Genomic DNA, 22,174 nt, shown 5'->3' with positions numbered 1-22,174 from the left:
AAGCTGGTGCAGTTGCAAGAAAAGCGTCGTGGCGGGATTTACATGTGAAGCAGAGTACATGGCAGCCTCGGAGGCAGCACATGAAGCAATCTGGATGAAGGAGTTCATTACTGACCTAGGAGTTATTCCCAATGCGTCGGGGCCGATGACTCTCTTCTGTGATAACACTGGAGCCATTGCCCTTGCCAAGGAGCCCAGGTTTCACAAGAAGACCAGACACATCAAGCATCGCTTCAACTCCATTCGTGAAAATATTCAAGATGGAGACATAGATATTTGTAAAGTGCACACAGATCTGAATGTCGCATATCCGTTGAATAAACCTCTTCCGCGAGCAAAACATGATCAACACCAGAAATCTATGGGTGTTCGATTCATCACAATGTAACTAGATTTATTGACTCTAGTGCAAGTGGGAGACTATTGGAAATATGCCCTAGAGGCAATAATAAAATGGTTATTATTATATTTCCTTGTTCATGATAATTTTCTATTGTTCATTCTATAATTGTGTTATCTGGAAATCGTAATACATGTGTGAATACATAGACCACAACATGTCCCTAGTAAGCCTCTAGTTGACTAGCTCGTTTATCAATGGATGGTTACGGTTTCCTGACCATGGACATTGCATGTCATTGATAACGGGATCTCATCATTGGGAGAATGATGTGATGGACAAGACCCAATCCTAAGCATAGCACAAGATTGTGTAGTCCGTTTGCTAGAGCTTTTCTAATGTCAAGTATCATTTCCTTAAACCATGAGATCGTGTGACTCCCAGATACCGTAAGAGTGCTTTGGGTGTACCAGACGTCACAACGTAACTGGGTGGCTATAAAGGTATACTACAGGTATCTCCGAAAGTGTCTGTTCGGTTGACTCGAATCGAAACTGGGATTTGTCACTCTGTATGACGGAGAGGTATCTCTGGGTCCACTCGGTAATGCATCATCATAATGAGCTCAATGTGACCAAGTGGTTGATCAGGAGATCATGCATTACGGTACGAGTAAAGTGACTTGCCGGTAACGAGATTGAACGAGGTATTGTGATACCGACGATCGAATCTTGGGCAAGTAATGTACCGATTGACAAAGGGAATTATATACGGGATTACTTGAATCCTCAACATCGTGGTTCATTCGATGAGATCATCGTGGAACATGTGGGAGCCAACATGGGTATCCAGATCCCACTGTTGGTTATTGGCCAGAGAGCTGTCTCGGTCATGTCTGCGTAATTCCCGAACCCGTAGGGTCTACACACTTAAAGTTCGGTGATGCTAGGGTTGTAGAGATATTAGTATGCGGTAACCCAAAAGTTGTTCAGTCCCGGATGAGATACCAGACATCACGAGGAGTTCCGGAATGGTCCGGGGGTGAAGATTTGTATATAGGAAGTCCAGTTTCGGCCACCGGGAAAGTTTCGGGGGTCACGATATTGTACCGGGACCACCGGAAGGGTCCTGGGAGTCCACCGGATGGGGCCACCTATCCCGGAGGGCCCCATGGGATGAAGTGGGAAGAGAACTAGCCCCTGGTGGTCTAGTGCGCCCCCCTGGGCCTCCCCCTGCACCTAGGGTTGGACACCCTGGGGGTGGGGGGCGCCCCACCTGACTTGGGGGGGGGGGGCAAGTCCCCCCCCCTTGGCCGCCGCCCCCCATTGAGATTGGATCTCTAGGGGGCCGGCGCTCCCCCAGGGCCCCTATATAAAGAGGGGGGAGCGAGGGCTGCGCACCCTAGCCCCTGGCGCCTCCCTCTCCCCTCGTAACACCTCTCCCTCTCGCTGAGCTTGGCGAAGCCCTGCCGAGATCACCGCTGCTTCGACCACCACGCCGTCGTGCTGCTGGATCTCCATCAACCTCTCCTTCCCCCTTGCTGGATCAAGAAGGACGAGACGTCTTTCCCAATCGTACGTGTGTTGAACGCGGAGGTGCCGTCCGTTCGGCGCTAGGATCATTGGTGATTTGGATCACGACGAGTATGACTCCATCAACCCCGTTCTCTTGAACGCTTCCGCTTGCAATCTACAAGGGTATGTAGATGCACTCCTCTCTCTCGTTGCTAGATGACTCCATAGATTGATCTTGGTGATGCGTAGAAAATATTTATTTTATGCTATGTTCCTTAACAGTTTCTTCTTGTTACTTTAACTCTTCAGTACGTACATAGTACTAGTATTTCTTACATTTCATCTTTTAGTTGGTATAGTACTACCACCCTTTTCTTCACATTATATACATACAATATATATGGCCAACATCATATAGCCAGTTGTTTAGTTGTCAAAGAATTTCAGGGTGCTTAGTTTTGTCAAAGAATTCCAGGGTGCTTAGTTTTATTTGAGGGGTGGGTTGTGCTGGACACCATTATTGTGACTAGCTTTTTTAATAGTACTATATGCATAATTTGGCGACGAGTGCTCTCTATATGTACCACCTTTTTTTTAATTTCAAGTTTTGTCATGGCGCAATCCATCGATACTACTCTACTAGTGTACAAAAGTATATATTTTTTAAAAGGCTAGAGGGCGGGGTAGTCTAGCTTGGTCGGTTTCACGAGAGGCGAGGGCCTTTGTGATTTGACGGCTCATTACTACTGGAAGGCGGGGCCTTGTGATTTGACTGCTCGTATAAATTTGCTGACGACCTGAGGAGGAGCAAAAACCGTGCAGTATACTCAAGTTTTCCACTGGAGTAGTACTACGATGGAGGAGCACGAAACACGGCAGCCCAGTGCCATATGGCGATAAAAATGATCTAATTTGCTTGTCATCTCATTGTTAACACTGTTCTATTCATGCCTCGTAGAGAATGTGACACGTGCGGTGAAACACCAGAAGTAAAAGATGAAACACAGGAGCAAAAGAAGACGGAAGATTATCACCCCAAATGATCTAATTTGCCGCGGACTCGTAACTCCTTCTTCATCACCTCCATGACCTCCATCTCCTTGCGTGTCTCCTCCGCCATCTTCTTCATTCTGTCCATGATGCGGGATTTCTCAACGCGAGCCTTCATTATCTGTTCCATGGCCGCATTACATACCTTGACAGCAGCTGGGTGCTCGATGCGGAGCTTCGCTAACTCCTCCTTCTGTTCCATGACGAGGGTCTGCAGCATCTTCATCGAGGAACTACTATTCTCATGCAGCTTCTTCCCGCCGGCGTTCTTCTCCTTCAACAGGTCGAGCTCGTAGCAGAGCTTCGCCTTGTCCTCCTGAAGTTGCAGGATTTCGCCGGTCACCTTTTTCTTCGAGGCAATGCTCTTCTTCAGCAGCATCACCAAGTCGGCGGTTAACTCCCCTTACTTATTGAGCTCATCGGGCATGTCGTCCAGGCTCTCCTTCAGCAGCTCCACCAAGCCGTGGATGAACTCCTGCTTATTGAGGTGCTTATTGAGCTGATCGGGCATGCCATCGAGGGATAACGACTCCAGCACCGCCTGCTCGGCTAGTTCGCCTCTACGGCTAGGGCGCTCCTGGGAGCCATCGCCTGCCCGTGAGAGATCTTTCGAGGTCTCTGCGTGTCCGCGAGCCCTCTTTTTTTTTCTACAGCCTTGGTTGCCGCTCCCTTGTTACGAGTAGTTCTCGACCTAGAGCTCTGCTCACCGGCCATGGGAAGGCCGGACGAAGAAGAAGCACTTATGAGGAGGAAAGGTAGGGTAATTTTTTGCTAGGTAGTTCCCCTTTTTATAACCTAAGTACTAGCACTAGAACTAATACCTTCATAGTGGGAACACGTTCAGGTTTGGTACGTACTAGTAGGTGTGAGCAGGATTTCGAATGTGATGAGAACAAGGTAAAGATTAATTGATGGTTTTGGTTTCGAGGCCCGAAAAGGCTCCCGATGAGTTTAGTGGAACATAAATTTTTTCAAGTAGACTACAGTGCTCAAATGCGTAAATATTATGTTAGTATCAAAAATTGGCACAAAATACGAAGGAGACCAATGGAAGTACTACTAGCAACCCATGATTTAACTACTCACATGTGCGCAATGGAGTAGTAATGTCTTTCTTCCGCCCTCACGTCCACTTAATTTGCATGCGCTGTATTAATTGACCATCAATGAAGTGAAGGACTTTACACGCGTCAAATTATCACATGGGGTGGATCTTGGTACAAAATTGCGTCCGCCCATGTAGCCGCGTGTGTGTGCGAGCAAATGAGTGCGTGCGCAGTGTGCGTGCACATCTTCACTTCGTGCATGTACTGCCAGTGTGGCTCCGGGAGGACGAGTACGTTCTTCTCGAACCAGCAGCACATCACTGTGATCAATCCACACAAGGAGGTCGCGACAACGCCTCCACATGTGCCACGTGGCTTCATGAACTGTAAGAGAGACACTATGTAGCGTGCCATCTGAATTCTAATTTACGTGTTTTGCACATACTCGAAGTACTAGTAAGGTACACATGCATTGCACGCGTCAGATTTTGCAACCAAATTATGAATAAATACCACATTATAGCATGTAAGCTCTGAGTCATATATGCCTGATGTAGACCTTCGTTTAATTCTTATAGTTCATCTCATCCAAAATCAATTAGTTTTTATAAAAAATCTAGGGCCTCTTGGATTCGTAGGATTTCCAAAATGTGGGAATAGGAAAAACAAGGGATTATAGTGGAATGTCATCTTGAATCCTACAGGATTGTACATGTGTTTAATTGTGCATAGAAAAAACACAGAATTCTTTCAAAGAGGTTTGAGTGGATGGGATGTTTCCTATGAAATCTAGTGCAAATGAATCATATGGAAAAATTCCTATGATTTACAATCCTATGAGTCAAACAACCAAGATAGGAAAAAAAATCCTAAGGATTAGAATCCTCCAAAATTCCTTTGAGAATCCTTTGAAGCAAAGAAGCCCGTAATCTATTTTATGATTCATGGAATTGTGCGTTGTAAAGCATAAAGTAAAAACAAATAATGGCAATTCAACTAGGAAAAAAGTTTGGAAAGTTATGATATGGAAGATTCTAGAACAAAGGAGAACCACTCTTGTTTTCAGGTTTGTGCATTATGGTTAAGTTCAACTATGGAGTCTGCTATATTGTACATGTAGCAAAATCTGGTGGGGAGCTAGAAGATGGTGTGAGGGGCCGAGTGGAGGGAGACTATGAAGGAGTGCACAAGTGCAAGATCGATATTTAGAGAGAGGGGACGAGAATGTGCGCGCGCAGTGGCGGGGCCATGAAAAATAAATGAGCTAGGGGGCCAAGCACTGTCAATCCTTTACGAGGAGGGCCAATTCATGAACTTAAACCATTTTTACCAGCAAGTGTCTAATGAACACATTCATATTAGCCTCGATATAGAGTGATGTTAGGGGGGCAGGGCCCTTGCTGTCCCCTGTCTTCGCCATTGGACGGCGTCTAAGAGATGAAGCAGAAGGCATGGATGATGAGAGGGGGAAGTTGGATATATAATTAATGTGGGTGTATTAGCTATATATGTAATCCTATATAGAGAGGTATAGATTGATCGATGTGGATGTGGGAAAGAGGGTGAGTCCTCACTAGATATATAGATTGATCCGTTTGTGTGGAAAACTATGAAAGACCTAGCTATACACACACACACACACACACAGAGGAACATCACTCGTCGCGCATGCATGCGTGAGAAATAAAGAATGCCCAATATGATGGAGACAGGGGTGTGTGTGGGTGTGTGCCTTCATGGGAGGCCGACCTGAAGAAAAATATTACATGTATGCGATGGATAATGCCAACTGGTAGTGTGTGTGCATGCATGCACGAGAGAAAGTTAGTGGTACAATTATAAAGAGAAGACGACTGTGTGAGTGTAAAAGACTAGGTGAGGTCATAATCAATGTAAAGTACAATTCAAATATTTTAATAAGAGAGCATGGTGTTTGAAACCCATGCCTGCATGAATATAATGGAGATCTGCGCGGTGTGGTTTGGGAACGAGCATTTTATAATGTATACACATTGAACAAGGTCAGACTGATTTGAATTTGAGATACCGATGGCAGACATTGTTTGGCCGCATTGCATCCGTGCATGGACACATAATTCTAATTGGAGATGATGGGTGGCTTTCGCATCACATATCTATATCTATACCCCTATATATATGTATTATATTTTATATTTTTATATTGTGTGCGGGTAACTTTAACTTTGAAAGATGGTCGTTGGATGAGGTGAATCCGATGGTGCAAAGAAGCAAAATTTGAGCACTACTGTCCGTTGGATATCATCTAGATTCCACAAGATTTCGCCACATGTACAATCTAGAAGACTCCATGGTTGAACTTAAGCATAATGCACAAACCTCAAAACACAAGCACTTCTTCTTTGTCCTAGAATCTTCCGTATCAGAATTGCCCAAATGCTTTTCTACATGATTTGCCATTATTTGTTTTTACTTTATGTCTTACAACGCACAATTCCATGAATATTAAAATAGATTAGCTTTCTTATAAAAAGTAGATGATTTTGAATGAAATGACCTATAAGAATTAAACAAACATCTACATCATGCATATATGACTCCATGCTTACATGCTATAATGTGGTATTTACTCATAATTTGGTTGCCAAATCTCATGCGTGCAATGCACGTGTACCTTACTAGTCTAAATGGTGTTTCTGTGTGTGTTGTGCGTATTGAGGTGCAAATTGTCCTCTTTTGGGTCCACGTTAAGATTGTTCTCCCGAAATTTCAAGCCGCGCCTTTTTATGCCGAAATTTCAAGCTAGCGTCTCTGTCTATCGTGCTGCGAAACTCCTGCCTCTTCAACCCGCGCCTTGTTAGCCCGAAATATTTAAGATATATCTTTGTCTCGTTGTGCTCCTACAAGTCCCTCCATCTCAACCTGTGCCTTGCTATTCCAAAATTACAACACGCACGAAAACTCCCACCTCCTGTGAAATCCCGACAGGTGAAATGCATGTGGTACCCCTGAACCGAAAGAACCGCCTCAAATCGGTGGGGGTACTTTCGTAACTTACCCCACATTTCGGACAAGCGCGTCCCTAAGCCATGGTTCCCCACTCCCAATCCATCCGCCCACCCATTCGTACAACGAGGCTGGGAAAACCCGCGAAGCCCCACACCCTCTTCCGTCCGCCACCCAGCTAGAGCCTCTTCCCCGACGACATCGACCACAGCAACACGTCGACATCCCTCATCCACCGTCCCGGATGAGGATCTATCGTCGATCTCATCGTCTCACCGATTCAGCCACCCCGTCCTCCACCTCCAAGGAGCTGCCCCGACGTTCCCCTTGTCTTTCGCGCCACCTCCATTCCCACACTGCCGTCTTCACCTGCAGCACCGGAAGAGCATCATCATCACTGTTTCCTTGGATGAAGCTGCGTCCTAATATGCACCACTAAAGAGGTTGTACACTAATCACCACATTTTCTTCTTGATACGATCTCACGGTGTTGCCGGCACTCGGTCCTGAGCCGACATGGCATGGCTCCATCCACGGCGGCGTCACCGGCCACTTCCTCCACGGCGTCGCTCCCTCGGCGGCGACGTCCACATCAGTAGGAGCTGTTGCTGCTTTAGCTCTTACTCACGCTGCTGCTCTGCTCTTGCTCTCGGTCCCTTCCTGGTCTGCTCTTGCTATTGCTCTTTCTTTTGCTCTTGCTCACGCTGCTGCTCTCGCTCTTGCTCTTGCTTGCGATGCTGCTCCGATTTAGCTACACTTCAGTCAACTAAATCGACTTTTGGGTCAGTCGATTTTCAGGGGGTGGGGGGCTCGCCGGAGTTAAGGAAGAACTAGCGGCAGCAGGGAGGGGGGCTCGCCGGAGAGGTACCCCACTATCTATCTTAGGGTTCAGGGTGGGGGCGGTGGTCGCCAGTGGTGGTGGGGCGGTGGCGTGGGGATCGCCGGAGAAAAACCTCGTCATGGGGGGGGCTAGAGGGATGGCCGGGCTAGTGGCAGACCGGCGGTGGGGAGTGTTTTCATGGCGGGCGGGGTGGTGCACCGCCGGCCGCGGGCGGCGGGGGGCGGCTGTTTGGCCGATGGTGGCTGGCGGCTCAGGGGATGGAGGTTGAAGATGAACTGCAGGCCCTTGATTTCATATCCAACGGCTGCGAAATTGACTGACCAGAGATGAAAAAGTCAGTCGACTGACGTGTAGCCTCACCTCTAGTGCATTCAGTTTTGACAGTAAAATTCAGTTTCGACAACAAAATTCAGTTTCGATAGTTAAGTTCATAGATGAGCGGCTGATGTATTTTACATCTAGCACTTTGTGGTTATGTATTTTATGTCATCTATTGGAGATACTATTAGAATTCCACTCAGGTTAACGTTGTCTCTCTTGTCCTTCTTCAGCCTCTGCGTCGTACAACTCACCGGAGCTGCTCCAACGACGAAACCCTCCATCATAGCGGAGTAGTACCTCAGGCTCCATCTCCAGACACCTAAGATCTTCCTCCCCTCCTCCGACAGCCAAGTCAGTCGGAGCATCCTCACCGGACAACCCAATCACGCTGAGATCGACATGGCTTCGCCAAAGAGGTTGTACACTTGTTTCATCTCTTTTTTACTCTACATGTTATATATATTGTCCACTGAGGACACATAGTAGTGTGAAATACAATTATTTTATCCTACTATATGACAAGCAGTGAGGTACCAGGCAACTTAGCTATCTGCGATGGACTCTCTTGAACGCCATCATTATTTATCTCTACGCATTTGAGCTGTGCATTTGTTGATTGGCCTGGGAGTTGAGCTAGTAGGGCAGTGGCCTGGGTCCAAAGTAATAGAAGTAGCACAAAAACATTTTTTTACTGTAGGATTTTCCTTGCTCAAGCCTGCCTAGTAGAATCGCCAGTGCTTGAAAGGAAAAGTGAATGAAAAACATAGGAATTGGAAAGTTTCCTATGGTACTACTTTTCATGAATTTGGTGCAAAGGAATGGAGCAAAGGAAAACTATAGGATTTGTTACTTTAGTGTCTCCTTGAAAAAAAATCATAGGAATTCTAATTTCCACTTGTCCTCCTTTTTATATTCCTATTCATGAAGCACAATACTAACAGAATAGCATTATAACCATACATTTTCTTGTGGTTTTACTTAATCTCACCATGCTTTTTTGCATCCTGTGGTCTTCCAATTCTTGGGAATCAAACATCCAGATTGGCAGAAATCCTGTGTTTTTAAATTTTTTGTTTTGCATGTGCATTCCTATCCTATTCCTGTCTATTTCCTATCCCTGCGTTGTTAGAATGCTCAAATTCAAACAAGCCCTTACACAATTACTTCTGTTACAGATATGTGTCAAAGAAAACCTTGTGTGGTTTGTCCTGCTCCTGCGGCGTTGTGTTCCACCCGAGCTCCAACGACAGAAGGGTTCACCATAGCAGGGGTCCGCTCTCTAGACTGTCTTTTGCCGCCTCAGATCTTATTCCCGGCCGCCGGCAGCCATGACAACTGCATTACCATCATCAACTGAGTAGATGACCTTGAGGACTACACGGGTCCGCAAGAGAGGTCGCACTCTTCCGTGTCTGCTTACGTTATGCATCGCTTAATATGATGACATTCTACATTATCATCGTGTTCACCTATTAGACTCCGAGTCAGGTCCAAACTAATGCTGAAACTTGAGTTTTTAAATGGTTGTGGGGTACATATTGGGGCAGCAATCAGTACTATCTGGTTAATCTCGAGTGTCTACTTTGAGTTTCATGTTGGCCACAATCAAATGTTAAAGGAGCCATCATCTGTATTTTTTAACTAAAGCTATTATCTGCTTGCTATCATTGGTTTTGGGTCTATCCACAGTTTGCTACCATCACTCTGGATTTGTGCATGCACTCCTTACATAATCTCACTATGTTTTATTCCTATGCATGCCAGTTATTGTGCACACTGGAACTGATCATGTAGAGCAAAAGAGACAAGCCTTGCGTGGCAATAAAATTTCATACAAACGTCGCTCCATGGTGGGCGCAAAGGCAGCCCCCCCTCCACCCATTTCGGATTGTAATCAAGAGGAAGATAAATGTTCTAAGGGGGATTCAGAAGGAGAAGACTACTCCTATTTACCCCATGTGGTCTTCGCTCTAACCTGGCATGCTAATGTTGGTAATATCATGCATATGGTGCCTTGCATTGCTTACTGTATACATCAAAGATGTCATCTGCTTAGTTTAGACATGCTTTGTTTCAATTGAACCTGTTTAGTTTCTTTACCGTATGTGTGAATCATGCAATGCCATCTTGTTTAGCCAGGCATCATATATGTGAATTTTGCAATGCCACCCTAGTTAGCCAGTCATCTTATATGTGAATTATATCATGCCATCATTTTTTTATTACATGTTAAATTTGTCAACAATTTTAGTACATTCAATTACTCTTCCTGTCCATCAACCATTCGGCACGGTCATGGAAAAATTTGGCGTGGAAACAAGGTCTTCAGAGCAGGCAATGCTATCTGACGAAGCACATGTCTTGCTGGTTACAGATAGCTCCTCAGAGGAGGATTCATAGACAGATGACCAGTCCTATCCCCCCCGAGGTGCATGCTCTAACTTGGCAGGGTTATGTTGCTCATATCGTGTGTATGGTATCTTGCATTGCTATGTCATTTGCTTAGTTTTGCCATGCTTTGTGTGAATGCCACCTGTTTAGTGTCTAATTATGATATATGTGAATTATGCAATGCCATCTTGTTGCAAGACATTATATATGTGAATTATGCAATGTTATCTTGTTGCAAGGCATTATATATGTGAGTTATGCAATGCCATGATGTTTAGGCAAGCGTCATATATGTGACTTTATCATGCCGTCCTTTTTTTGTATTTATCATTGCTTTTGTCGACAATGTTTGTGTATTCAACTACTCTTCCTATGCATCATCCATTTGAATTGGTGATGGAGAAATCAGGAGCGAAAACAAGGTCTTCAGAGCAGACAATACTACCTGCTGAAGCAGATATCTTGCTGGTTACAGATAGCTCTTCAGAGGAGGATTCAGAGGTAGATGACTAGTCCTATTATCCCCCTGAGGTGTATGCTCAAACTTGGCAGGGTTATATTACTCATATCATGCATATCTTGGATTGCAATGCTTAGGTTTTACATCATATACACAATATTGAATGCCATCTCCTTAGTTGACACATCATATATGCGATTGCCCTCTACTCACTTCCTTAGTATATAAATCGTATATTTGAATTATATCATGACACGATGTTTACATAGACAGCATGTATCTTAATTATGGCATGCCAACCCATTTTCTAAAGACATAATATAGTTATATCATCTCATCCTGTTTACATACTCGTCATATTTTAAATTATGTCATTCTATCCATGAATTATATCATGCCATCATGTTTCCATCGACGACGTGTTTGTGATTTATGGCATGCCAACCACCTTAATAGACACATCGTATAGTTATATCATGTCATCATGTTTACATAGTCATCATATTTTGAAGTATGTCATTCTATCCTATTTTGTTAGCGATCATACATTGGAAATTGTGTCATGCTATCCTGTTTGGTTAGACAACATAAATGTGAATTATTGCATGCCCTGTTTTCTTCCCTACTATCCTTTGCACCTATCTATCTTACAATGTCTGTACATTCAATTACTTTTCTTGTTTATCAGCCATTTCAATTGGAGGGGGTGATGGCAGTATCTGTGGGAGTAAAAACACGGTCTTCAGAAAAGATCGTGCTACCTGTCGATAGAGATAGAACCACACTTGTACTTGCCCAAGAGCCAGCCCCACCATACATAACCCAGACTCACACAGATTGTACCCCTACCCAGTTGGACAGAGAACCAGCTACACCCCTTCTAACCCCAACCCCAGCAGATAGTAACCCAGTTCCCGTTGACATAGCACCGTCTCCACCATAGAGCACCCAAACACAAGAAGTTAGTAAGGCAATTGTAGTGCCCAAAGCATGAGGACCACCACTTCGAACCCCAAGTCAATGCTTACAGGACAAGAAGAATTGTTCTCAGGTTAGGTTCCGTAGCTATGGTTCGTACTACTTTGCTCTTGCATCACTGTATTTACTCATACCAACTAATTTCAAATTTGAAGGATGCAATTGAAACTCCAATGGCGCAACAAGTATGTTTTTAAACCTGTTCTTTAACGTGTTTGCTGTTGTAACTTGCTCTGTGTTGATTTCAGTTTCAATTGAATAAATAGTTATGTTCTCAAGCCATGCACATTACAAGTGTAGTTATTTCTGTGTAGTTTCCCACACTTATATTCTGTCTATGTTGCTTTGTCTTAAATAGATATGATTCGAACTGTATCTATCTTGATTTGACAACATAAACTAGAATGATATAGACCATACAGTGACCATACTACATAGATATATGTTTGTTTCATGCTGTTATCCTGTCCACCTTACTACTGAACTAGTTTACCAAAATGAGTTTCATATACTACATTCTAAACCTGTGATGTGTTTGTTTGTTTCTCTTTTAGAACACGGATAAAATATTGGAGAAGAGTACCCTGTTATGCAATGGTAAACGAAATAATGCAGATAAGGTTCAACATAGTGAGACATCCCTTTTGATCTCCAAGAAAGCTGATAAAAACTATATTGAAGACACTGAGACAACCCCAAAGTCCTGTCTTGATGTAGTGTTCGAGTTACTGGCTACTACTATTGACACCAGCTCTTCGAACTCGTTGCCTCAATCAGTTCGACTTCTTGAGTCTCAACTTCAAGTTGAAAGACATTCATTAGATGTTATGCGATAGGAAGCCGAAGGACTGAGGAAGTCCTTGCAGAATTCAGATGCATACTTTCTGGTTCCATTACAAGTGCTGGAGGATTTAAGCGTTGAACAAGAGAAAGTTAATAATCTTGCTAAGCATCTTGCCAGCATTATGGGTACCTAGGATACTGTTTCTTGAGCTCTTCTGAAGTGTTTTTAGTTCTGGACTTGTTTGCTGCGGCGTTTATATGATGTTGTATTCCCTATATTTGCACTGGTGCGGAACTTTGATGCCCAGGGGATGTAATATGTGTAATAGCCGTGATAGCCTAGCGTAAGTTGCTTGCTTATTTATTTCCTTATTGTCTTTTTTATTTCTTTGCTTGTAGTCAGTGCATTTCTTTTTCTGCGGTTTGCTACTGGCCGCAATAACCTATTTTTTTAAAACTAGACCACAATAACCATGGGCTACATATTTATTGTAGTTACCATTTCCTTCCGGCGGGCCGTAGAAACAATGGGCCTTCTATGGTTCGTAGAAACAATGGGCCTTATACGGGTCGTAGACACAATGGGCCTTCTACGGGACGTATCATCAATGGTCCTTCTACGGGCCGTATGATCGGTTGGCCAAACATGAGCCAATAACAGACCGCATTATGGCCGTAAATGGGCTAGAGTTGGAATCGTCCGTTCATGGGCCGACCATAACGGGCCGTTGTTAATCGGCCGTATTTGATGATGCTATGAAAACGGCCAAACATACTAACGGGCCACAAACGGGCCGAATGTAACCTCAGGATGAATTTGGCCCACAAGCAGAAAAATGACAGTAACGGGTCGTAAATAAAGGAATGCTGGAAATGAGCCCAAGAATAAATGGGCCCTGAGAAGACCGAAAGATAACATGGGCTGCAAACGGCCCAACGGAATAACGGGCCGTTAATGGGTATAAAGTGATACACTGTTCATTACGAGCTAGTTCCACCACAGACCGTTAATGGGTATAAAGTGATACACTGTTCATTACGGTCCATTTTCACCACGGGCCGTTAATGGGCCAAGAGTTACAAAGGGCCTCATATGGGCCGAAAGACGCCATGGGCCATACATGGGCCACAAGTTAAAACGGGCTGGAATCATATTGGACGCCCCAGATGCTGCTGCTATGCCTAATTCTTATAGGTCGTAATGGGCCCTGGGTTAGCGGGCTGTAAATGGGCTATATGCGAACAGGCCGTTAACAGGCTTTCCATGGGCCGGCCCGCCACCTTTTGACCAAGTCAAACGGGCCGGCCTTTTCACAGGAATGGGCCTGTATTGGGCTGTGCCACGTGTTGACGTGTTATAGGCGCCTTCAGTTCAATGATTGGATGACATATGTACCAACGATGAGCCGACACGTGTTTCCTCCAGCCAATGATGATTTTACACATGGAAAATCCCCATTGGTCGGGGCTGTTAACGGGTTATCGGATCGTAAACCGGACCCGATAGCTTAACGTAATTCCGTTATGGTAGATGCCATGTGTCGGTCACCCTTGACGAAAGCACTTCTGTGATGCATGATTTATCATCATGGAAGTGGACACTTCCATGATGATAATTTTGGTAATGTCATGGAACACTTCTACGACAGCACAGGTATGACTATCTTGATTCTGTCATAAAATTGTCATGGATGTACATGCATGACAGAAAACATGACCTACTGTGACAAACACGTATCATCACGGAAGTGTATTTTTTTGTTGGAGCCCAAGACTTTTAATCGATCTCGGTTACTTCATATATACCTTTAGGCTGGTGTGTGGGCTTCCTTGGAGCGTTCCCCCATGTCCTGACCGGAAGGGTAATTGCTGCAACTCTATCCCGTTCCAGATTAGTTGATCCCTCACCATCTGCTGAAGACCTAGGGTTGTCGAAATTAGATGAAGATACATCGCCTGACGCAAGAGTGTTGTCGCTGCTACTCAACATCTATAGAGAACACATGCGAAACTCAGGAAAGGAGGATAAGCATAAAAGTAGCATCTTGGTATCCAGCTGTCTAAACATGTCATGCCATAATTTAGAAAATGTATGGCTTATTTGTTAAGTTTGTGTGACTTGGGCACCCGCGATCTATAAATCGGCAGTAACTTATTGGAACAAATACAACATATATGTACTAGTTAGGAAGGTTGATAATGAACATATATACGCTCTCCGTTATTTTATATCCAATTTGGGAACATACGGAATGAAATAGGAAGAGGGATTGCGAGGAAATATGCCTCACCATGATGGACAGCAATAACTAATAGGTTTCTTAGTGCAAACCCGACAGGACCACAGGAGAGGCGAGGATTACATGATAGATATGGTCGAGGGTGGCTGGCAAGCAAATGAAGATGGCGAGGCGCCGGCATCCGCGTGTTGGGAATGGTAGTGGAGGTAGGGTTGACGCTGAAGAGCGGGCACACGACCGAGGTGAGCACGCCGGCACCGGAAAGGGTTCTGCTGTGTATCTGGGGGGAGGGGGAGCTGGCGATGGAGATTGGGTGGATTAATTGAGTGAAATGCGGGTGGGCGATGGGGGGTGTTGGCGGCCTAGGTGAAAAGGGCAAAAAAAATATCCCCGGGCGTTGCGTGCAAGGCCTATGCAAACTGTTACCTGTAAGCGCTCGTGTGCACAAAGAGAATAATTTTGTTTGAAATGAAGATGTACTAATTTTAAAATGAAGACGTGAGTCCATCGTTTCGTCTCTAATTTTCCCCATGTTAAGCAATCACCATTATACCACATGTTTGATTTGCTGTCGCATTTTAGGTCTCGTGTGCTATATTTAAGACATTTTTTGGCATTTATTATGCATTTTGGCATATAAATCAAATCCTATCCGGACTACATTTGCTGTCGAAAGGGATGACGATTGTCGTTCTATCTGGGAGCATCCAACAGTGAAGACGTACGATGCATGGGGTTTGGGTTCTAGACAATCAGAATGCACGACTCTGATTGCTTGTGTAGCAAGGGGAGGGGCACATGGCTTTCGTGATTCAACCATGTGCTATTTGTAAACATTTGCATGAACTAACATCATATTTTAGTTTGAATGAAAACAAGACTTCATCGTTTCGCCTCCAAATTGTTTTCCATGGTAAGAAATCACCATTGTACCCTATGGTTGATTTTCTGGTGCATTTGAGGTATCATTTGCTATATTGGAGTCGTTTGCTATAGTCGCAACTACACGTGGGTGCTATCTAGCAAGATCATTTGTGTGTCGCTTTGGGAGTTTTCATTCATTGTTCGAGAAATGGGAAAGAAATTCAAACAGTTTGGCCGCAGGGTGCGGCCAGAGGCGTAGGCCTTGTTGGTATTCCAATTACAGGAAATGCATATGGAGTCTGGAAATAACAAAAATCAGTGTGTCACCATGGTGTGCTCTTAGGATTCCATGGAAAAAATTTGGTAAAGTTTGGCACAAGTTTTGATGCTCACACCTTCCAAATCGGAGCATCTCACAAGAAGGATCATAGTTTCGAAAGGAGACACGGAACTTCGGACTCCCATCATCAGTAACTACATCGTTCTAGCTTGATTTTTTTTCACAGTAAAGAATCCCGTATATAACCTAGGTTTGATTTTCTGGCCCATTTCAGGTCTTGTCTGCTATATTTAAGTCATTTTTTTGCACTTACCTTACATTTAGTCAATATAAAATCAAAACCGTCCTACAACTACATCTGGGTGTTAGTTAGCAAAGGTGTACAAATCATTTGTGTGTCGTTGTGCAAGTTTTCATCCATTATCCGAGAAACGGGGAGAAGTTTGAAACATTTCGGCCACGAGGTGCGGCCATCGGTGTAGGCCTAGTTGTTATTTTATATACAGGTAAGTCACGTGGAATCCAGACATCTTCAAGATCGGTGTATGCCCGTGGTATGCTCTCACGACCCCGGTTGAAAATTTTGGTGAAGTTTGGCACTAGTTTTGATGATCGCTCCTTCCAAACCTGAGCATCTCACATGAAGGATCATGGTTTCCAAAAGGAAACGTGTCAATTCAAACTCTAGTGGGTGGTGACTTCATATTTGGCCTCATAATGGTACAATATCATCATTATACCACGGGTATGATTTTCTAATGCATTTCAGGTATCGTTTTCTATATTTAAGACATTTTTAGAATTTAAAGTGGGATATAAATAAAATCACAACATGTCGGGGAAACGAACACCTATGGGATCAGGGGAGATCCCTTCTACGGTTGGTGAGGAGAGGAGTAGTACGAGGAGGGGGTCTAGCGATCAGTGTGATGGATTTTTACCCAGGTTTGGGCCCAAAGATGTGTAATACCCTAGTCCTACTTGTGTGTATATACTATGTTCTTGATCTCTTGAACTAGCTGTGGTGCATGCCTAGTCCAAAAAGTCCGAATGCCATGTCAGTATGTCTCAAGCCTCCTTTTATATGTCAAAGGGGTTGCCACAACGGCACACATGAGGTGGAAAGTATCTACAATGTACATACTTATCACGGGCGTCGTAGGACAAACATATTTAATGCGCTACCTACATGCCCTCTCACTTTAGCGGGGACGGCAACAGAAGCCGTCCCGTCCATCGCCGCCCTTCCTTGCCTTGACATGAGTCCAGGCTGACGAGGCATGAAGTGCCACGCTGGCTAGCTAGCGGCTGTGTTGGCGCGGTGGTAGAACCTCCATGAAGATCTGCATGCCACCACGCAGGCGGCTGCTTAGTTGGCAAGCTAGTCGTCACACTGGAGTGGTGGTGAGGTGGCAAAACCTTGTCGGGCGCGGGCCTGGCCGCGGCCCCACAATCGTCTACGGCAAGGCTTGTCAGGGGCCTCGCGGTCGTCCCCGGCAAGGGTCTTGCAGGGAGTCTTCGTCTTCTGGTCCCACGTGGACCCGCAGGTTATCAATTTTCACAAACATCTGCATGCTACTTTGCACGCGCCCCCCTGAGCCTTGGCCTTGACATTGTTGGTAGTGTCAAAGCTGTCAGTCCTCAAGGGTGACATCCTTGCTGGTGCTTCGCAGGTCATCCCAGCAAGGAGCTTGCCGAGGCTACGCAAGCCACCCCGGCAAGGATGTTGCCGGGGGAGGTCCAGCTTGTCTTCCACTCCTTGTTCACTATATTGTGTATCTGTCCTGGTAGTTTCGTCTTCTGTCTTCTGTTGCCCCGCTGGGACCTGCCGCAGGCGTGGCTACGACTGCCCGTGCACAAGTAAGGGGTACAAAAAGAGCCCATACTTTTGTACACCAACAGGAGCACCCGGGCCTGGGCCACACATAAGCGCCAGGCGTAGATGGGCCAGGCCCAAAGCAGTACGCGGGCACGCATGGTAGAGGCTTAACTTCTATGATATTTTTGCCAGTTGTGCTTCCCCACGATCCGTGTTGAGGGCGTGACGTGGGGGTGGTGCATGGGACGGTCACAGTACGCTTGCATCATCTCGCAGTGGATAGTAAAGAGGCGGCCCGTGCTTCCCTCATAAAAATGAGGAATTCGCAGGGGTGCTACTCATTTACTGAGTGGACTTGGGTCGTGGCCTGCATGGCGCCGCACCCCACGATCACGGGGTGGAAAACGGTTGTCGCACTTTTCTTTATGCCTCCGACTTGCTTGCCACATGTCCCCGATGCCTTAGTAAGGGCAGGCGGTGGATGCGGAGGGCATGGTCATTAATGCTGAGGCGGGAAACCAGGCATCGCTGATTGGGGTAGCAGGTCGGTCCTAATTCCCTACGCTTCAGGAGGCCGCATTGTTCGAGCGTGGTGGCCGCCCCTTGGGCTAGGAGGCTAGGCCTCGGTCCTGCCCTTCTATGAAAAGGGAGAGGGACGGTACTTTTCCGTACTCGCCTTCTTCTCCTCCTTCTCCTTAGCATCATTCCTCCATTCGCCAAGGTTAGAGGGCGTGCTGGTGCTTCAATGGCGATGACGAGGATTTTTGCTCTATAGGGCGTTCCTCCTCATACGAAGCTTCCAGCGACGGAGCTCACCGCAAGGGGGAGAGGAATGGGATGAGGCCATGGTCTCCGTGGTGCCCGGGGAAGAGGAGGGCGGGGCGGTGCACCAGTTGCGCTTCTGCTGGCGGCCCCTCCTCCAATGGACGGCCACGTCGGAGATCAGCCCCGCGAGTTCTTCATTAGGCTGTATAAGCGCTTGTGCGGCCATCTCTGCCTCCCTACCCCGTTCGCTCAGGTGATGGAGCAGGATTCACCGCAAGCTTTGTGGCTGCACATGAGGGGCTATGGGAATGGCAGCATGTGGGTCGATGTCGACTTCCCCGCCCCTCACGTCATGTATCTTCACCATGGGTGGAAAACTTTTGCACGCGCCCACAGCTTGTCGGAGGGGCACGTTCTCCAGTTCAAGTTAATGGAGAATGGCCCGCTCTTCGTCAAGGTCTTCGGGAGCTCAGGAATCCGCTTATAGTGCTGCATGGAGAGTTCCACAGACGATGAAAGCTCCTCCTCGAGCGACAGTGATGAGGAGGACAGCACCAGCGATGACGGCGGCAGCGGGCAGGAGGATGACGACTCCGACTCCAGCTGACCATTAGTGGCAGCACCATCATCTGCTCCGCCTCCTCCCCCGGCATCACGCCTTGCCGGGGGTTATGTGCTACTGGCTCTGTCATTGGTGGTCGGCGGGCTAGCCCGCAAAGCTCTCCATCGACGCGTTCCCCATGCTCGTCTCCACTGTACTTGCCGTACCTGGGAGGAAAAGGGCAAGAACAGGGATTACGGGGCACTTATCTTCTTTTAATTTTAGGCACTTGCTAAATCTTAACTTTCTAGATAATGTAGTCTCTCGAGCCCATGCTTATATTCTATAACATTTGTACTCTCATCAGCATATCAACGAAAAAGACTAGATTTGCCGGGAACTCATGCATGTGTACGTCCATGCAGAGGCAAAATGCCTCTTTAATGTAAATAAACAAGTCTTCCCGGCAAGCTATCTTGCCGGTGCCCTATGTGCTGTCGGAGAGTCACATCTGTCGGGTTACAGACAAAGGGCCCAGCCCCCTGCCAATCTCTTTTTATCAGAGGCTGCTGCAACCATTCTGACTGAAGCAGCATTCGGGTCAAGGATGAGAGCACCTAAGTCTATAAAGAGTGGCGGTGTTTTCTAATGCACAAGTCACCAATTACGAACATGTATGGACAGGAGGTGAACTTTATCTGTTTGGGTTGTCGGGGACGACGTGCCGGGCAGTCTTCTTAGCTTCTTGTCAGAGCCAATTCCACGACAGGAACGGCGGGGCAGAGCACCTTTACTGTGGATGGAAAGAAAAGAGTATAGGAGAATTTGAACCTTAACGGTCCATTAGTATTTGCTGGAATCAGAGGCAGTATAATATCCTGGACTAGCATGCATATACTTATATATAAAACATGGAAATCAACAGGAAACCGCACATACTAAAAGTTATCCGACTGCGCATAGGGTCTGCACCTAGCTCTTTAGATAGTTCTACATGCCTGCCGGCAAGGCTAGTACAAAAGGGGGTTGCCGGGGCTCCCGACAACCACGCCCTATGGGTAAAACTTGGGAAGATGTTCGATATTCCAAGAGTTGGTCACCGGAATGCCATCTTCGGTCTCCAGGCGGACTACCCCGGGCCTGGTGACTCGTATTACCCGATAAGGGCCTTCCCACTTTGGCGTCAAGTTGTTTGAATTCTTGGCGGACTGAACACGTCGAAGAACAAGGTCTCCTTCCTCAAGGCTTCGGGCATGAACGTTGCGGCTATGGTAGCGGCTCAAGGCTTGCTGGTAGCGAGCGGCTCACACAGCAGCCTGAAGACGATCTTCCTCAAGGATCATTGCGTTATCTTGGCGCGACTGCTCTTGCTCAAGCTCATCATAAGCAAGCACTCGAGGTGACCTATATATGAGTTCCATGGGGAGAACTGCTTCTGCCCCGTTTACCAGGGCAAAGGGTGTCTGGCAAGTAGCTCAATTTGGTGTCGTTTTGACTAACCAAAGAACCATTGGCAATTCATCAATCCAGCGCCTTCCACACTTGCGTAGCCTGTCGAAAGTTCTTGATTTGAGGCCTCGCAACACTTCAGCATTTGCCCTTTCGGCCTGGCCGTTGCTTCTTGGATGAGCAACGGAAGCAAAGCAAACTTTACTGCCAAGGTCTTGGATATACTGCATGAACGTGCGGCTCGTGAACTGTGAGCCATTTCGGTGATGACTATGTTTGGTACACTGAAACGACAAACGAGTTCTTTGAAGAACTTGATGGCTGACTGTGCTATCACGTTCCTCATTGGCTCCACCTCTGGCCACTTTATGAACTTGTCAATTGCAACGTACAAGTACTCAAATCTCCCGACAGCATGGGGAAAGGGGCCCAGTATGTCGAGCCCCCAGACGAAAAATGACCAGGAAAGAGGAATTGTTTGAAGGGCCTGGGCTGGTTGATGAAGTTGCATCTTGGAGAGCGGTGGGCCAGAAGAAACCTTGCTGGAATGCTTTGCCGGCAAGGGCTCTTGACCCTATGTGGGAGCCACATATGCGTCCATGTATCTCTGCCAACAGCTCCAGTCTGTCCTCCCGAGGAATACACTTCAATTTCACGTTGTTCGGTCTAATTCTGTATAGGACATCATCCACAAACTAGTACATGCTAGACCGACGGGCTAGTTTTTCAGCTTCTTCCTGCTCCTCAGGGAGCTCCCCTGTTTGGAGGAAATGAATAGTATGCTACGCCTGTCGGTGTCAAAACCGGCAGATCTCGAGTAGGGGGTCCCGAACTGTGCGTCTAAGGATCAAAGGTAACAGGAGGTAGGGGACATGATGTTTACCCAGATTCGTGCCCTCTTGATGGAAGTAATACCCTACTCCCTGCTTGATTGACTTTGATGAGTATAGGAGTTAAGAGTTGATCTACCTCAAGATCGTAATGGCTAAACCCTAGATATCTAGCCTGTATGATTGTGATTGCCTCTACATACTAAACCCTCCGGTTTATATCGACACCGGGGGGACGTAGGGTTGTACAGATTCGGTTTATAGAGAAACGAAGATACATGATCCGAATGCCAAGCTTGCCATCCACGCAAAGGAGAGTCCCATCCGGACACGGGAAAGGTCTTCGATCTCGTATCTTCATGACCCATTAGTCCAGCCATATAAACATAGCTCGGACGCCCGAGGACCCCCTAGCCCAGGACTCCCATAGTAGCCCCCGAACCGGGCTTCATTGATGATGTATCCGGCGCGTAGATTGTCTTTGGCATTGCAAAGCGGGTTCCTTCTCCGAATACTCCAGAGAAGTCTTCCGCACATAAGAGATGTAGCCATCTAACGGCTCGAGTCCGATCCGCCAGGTGTCTTCCAGTTATTCATATTTGTTTCCATGTCATTAGCTTGCGTGTCGCACTTTGCCATGTCATCATCTGCATTTCATCTGCATGCTTTTCAAAACA

The sequence above is a fragment of the Triticum aestivum genome, chromosome 3B (assembly GCF_018294505.1).
Source record: "Triticum aestivum cultivar Chinese Spring chromosome 3B, IWGSC CS RefSeq v2.1, whole genome shotgun sequence".
NCBI lineage: Eukaryota > Viridiplantae > Streptophyta > Magnoliopsida > Poales > Poaceae > Triticum > Triticum aestivum.
Note: the sequence above shows the minus strand (reverse complement) of the source record.